This window comes from Acinonyx jubatus, chromosome A1 (genome assembly GCF_027475565.1).
Source record: "Acinonyx jubatus isolate Ajub_Pintada_27869175 chromosome A1, VMU_Ajub_asm_v1.0, whole genome shotgun sequence".
Classification (NCBI taxonomy): domain Eukaryota; kingdom Metazoa; phylum Chordata; class Mammalia; order Carnivora; family Felidae; genus Acinonyx; species Acinonyx jubatus.
This window is the reverse complement of record NC_069380.1, coordinates 208348614-208352649: the sequence shown is the minus strand read 5'-3', so window position 1 is coordinate 208352649 and position 4036 is coordinate 208348614. Positions and strand designations below refer to the sequence as shown.

The 4036-nt window shown below is 33.8% G+C and overlaps 1 non-coding gene across 1 annotated transcript; it reads left to right on the top strand.

Annotated features, from left to right (window-relative positions):
- Positions 1–313: 313 nt before the first annotated feature.
- LOC113594837 (U6 spliceosomal RNA) lies at positions 314–421 on the top strand. Its single transcript, XR_003415288.1, has one exon. It is a non-coding gene; the product is annotated as a U6 spliceosomal RNA (small nuclear RNA).
- The last annotated feature ends 3615 nt before the right edge of the window (positions 422–4036 follow it).

The window sequence follows — 4036 nt, the reverse complement described above, 5'->3', positions numbered from 1 at the left end:
TACCTGGCAACCTGGCACATGTTGGTGTTGCATAAATATTTGTTGAATGAATTAATGATCTAGATCAGAGATTTTAAGCTATGGGTTGTAACTCGCTTAGCATGTCATGAAATTAATTTAATGAGTCACCACCAGCAATAAAGACAGAGAAAAGAAGAAGTATATTGCAGGTAGTAAGGGTAAATACTGTTTCATAAAATGTTGCACTTCAGTTATTTAATGTACATATTATAGTTTTTAAATTTAAATATATAAATTAAATTTATATTGGGTCCTATAATAAAATGTACTTTTCACTCTGGGTTGTCATTTTGACAATCACTGATCAATTTCTCACTTTGGCATTGGAATGATACAGAGAAGATTAGCATGACTGTTGCACAAGGATCACATGCAAATTCATGAAGGGCTTCCTACTTTTAGAATGCATTTGAATTTAAATGACTGTCAGCTTAAAATAGACTTCCATACGTATAGGTCAATATATATGAACGTCATAATAACCACAAACCAAAAATCTATAATGAAGACACAAAAAATAAAGACAAAGGAACTTATACATAACACTAAAGAAAACCATCAAACCACAAGGGAAGGAACCAAGAGAAGAAGGAAGGAACAAAGAACCACAAAAACAACCAAAAAACAATGAACACAAGGACAATAAATGTATACCTATAGATAATTCTTTTAAATCTAAATGAACTAAATGCTGCAATCAAAAGGCATAGGATGGCTGAATGGATTAAAAAAACTCAGGCCCATCTCTATGCTGCCTATAACAGACTCACTTCAGATCTAGGGACACACATAGACTGAAAGTGAAGGGGGAAAAGAATATCCCATACAAATGGAAACAAAAATTAACCTGAAGTAGCAATATTCATATTAAATAATATCAGACTTTAAAACAAAGACTGTAACAAGACAAAGAAGATATATTACATAATGATAAAGGAGTCAATCCAAGAGGAGGATATAACATTCGTATAAATTTATACATTCAAATTAGGAAATATAGCATTTGTACATATTTGTACTCCCAAACTAAGAGCACTGAAATATATAAAGCAGATATTAACAGACATAAAGGGAGAAATTCCCTGTAATACAATAATATTGGGGAACTTAAATACTATACTTACATCAATGGATAGATTATTCAGATGGAAAATTAATAAGGAAACATTGGCTTTAAATGATGCATTAAACTATATGAACTTAATGTATGCAGAAGACTTCATCCAAAAACTGCAAAACACATGTTCTTTTCATGTGCACATGAACTATTCTCCAGGACAGATCACACGTTAGACCACAGAACAAGTCTCAATAAACACACGAGGACTGAAATCATATCAAGCATTTTCTCTGGCCACAGTGGTATGAAACTAGAAATCAATTACAAGATGAAAACTAGAAAAAACCCAAACATGTGGAGCCTAAACAACATGCCTCTAAACAAACAATGGGTCAATGAAGAAATCAAAGAACAAAACAAAAAATACCTTGAAACAAATGAAAATGGAAACACAATTTTCCAAAACCTATGGGATACAGCAAAAACACTTTTAAGAGCAAAGGTCATAGTGATATAGGCCCACGTCAAGAAACATGAAAAATCTCAAATAATATAACTTTACACCTAAAAGAATTAAACAAAAACAAAAACAAAGAAACAAGGCCCAAAGTTAGTAGAAGGAAGAAAATAATAAAGATCATAGCAGAAATAAATGAAATAGAGGCTAAAAAATTTTAAAAAATCAATGAAACTAAAAACAGTCCTTTGAAAAGTTAAAAAGACAATGATGAACCTTTAGCCAGCCTTATCAAGAAAAGAAAGCAAAAGGTCCCAAATAAATAAAATAAAAAATGAAAGAGAAGTTACAACAGATACTTCAGAAAAAAAAAATCACAAGACATTACTATGAACAATTATATACCAACAAATCGCGAGGCTTAGAAGAAATGGATAAATTCCTAGAGACACACAACTTTCCAAGACCGAATTACAAAGAAACAGGAAATCTGAAAACACTGATTACAAGCAATGAAATTGAAATATCAATTTAAAAACTTCTCGAAAACCAAAAGCCCAGGACCAGATAGTATTATAGATGAATTCACCAAACATTTAAAGGGGTTAGTACCTGTGCTTCTCGAATTATTTCAAAATATTGAAGAGGAAGGAGCACTTCTAAACTCATTTCATGAGACAAGTTTTATCCTGATATCAAAACCAGACAAAGACACAACAACAAAAAAGAAAATTACAGGCCACTATCCCTAATGAATATGGATGCAAAAATCCTCAACAAAATATTAGTAATTCAACAATACGTTAAAAGGATCACACACTACAAGCACGTGGGATTTATTGAAGCAATTCAAGAGTGATTCAACATCTGTAACTTAATCAACATGACATACCACATCAACAAAATAAAGAATAAAAAAGCACATGATTATCCTAATAGATGCAGAAAAAGCATTGGACAAAATTTATCACCCATTTATGATAAAAAACTCTCAACAAAGTGGGTATAGAAGGATGTAGGGACGCCTGGGTGGCTCAGCCAGTTAAACGTCTGACTCTTGATTTCGGCTCAGGTCATGATCTTGTGGTTGGTGAGTTTGAGCCCCACGTCGGGCTTTGAGCTGACAGTGCGGAGGCTGCTTGGGATTCTCTCTCTCCCAGTCTCTCTTCCCCTCCCCACTCGTCCCCCCGCCCCCAGACAAATAAATAAATAAATAAATAAATAAACAAATAAATAAATAAACTTAAAAAAAAAAGAATGTACCTCAAAATAAAGGCCACATAGACAAACTCACAGCTAATATCATCCTCAATGGTGAAAAGCTGAAAGCTTTTCCTCTAAGATCAGGAGCAAGACAAGGGTGCCCACTGTTGCCACTTTTATTCAACATTGTTTGGGCATTTTGGTCACAAGATTTAGGCAAGAAATAGAAGGTATCAAAGTTGGAAAGGCAGAAGTATAACTTTCACTGTTTGCAGATGGGATGATACTTTGTAGAAAACCCTGAAGACTCCACCAAAAAACCGCTAGAGCTGATACACAAACTCAGTGAAGTCACAGGATACAAACTTAACGTACAGAAATTGGTTGTGTTGCTACACACTAATAATGAGCTATCAGAAAGAGAAATGAAGAAAATAATTGTATCAAGTTGAAAAATGGGCAGAAGACATGAATAGACATTTTTCCAAAGAACAAATATAGATGGCTAACAGACACATGAAAAGATGCTCAACATCACTCATCATCAGGGAAATACAAATCAAAACTACAATAAGATATCACCTCATATTTGTCAGAGTGGCTAGAAGTAATAACACAAGAAACAACCGATGTTGGTGAAGATGCAGAGAAAAGGAAACCCTCTTACACTCTTGGTGGGAATGCAAACTTGTGCAGCCACTCTGGAAAACAGAATGGAAGTTCCTCAGAAAGTTAAAAATAGAACTACCCCATGACCCAGAAATTGCCCTACTAGATAGATATTTACTCAAATAATACAAAAGTGCTGATTCAAAGGGACACATGCCCTGATGTTTATAGCAACGTTATCTACAATAGCCAAATTATGGGAACAGCCCAAGTGTCTACTGACTAAAGAATGGATAAAGAAGATGTGATATCTATATCTGTATCTGTGTCTATATCTATATCTATATCTATATCTATATCTATATCTATATCTATATCTCTCTCTCTCTCTCTCTATATATATATATATATATCTCCATGGATATATATCCATATATAATATGGAATATACTATATGTGTGGAATTCAATTCAAGAAACAAAACAAATGAACATAGGGGAAAAATAGAGAGAGGCAAACTGTAAAACAGACTCTTAACTGTAGAGAATGAATTGAGGTTTCCTGGAGGGAAGGTGGGTGTGGGATGGGTTAAATGGGTGATGGCTATTAAGGAGGGCTCTTGTGATGAGCACTGGGTGTTGTATGTGAGTGATGAATCACTAAATCCTATACTGAAACTAGAATTT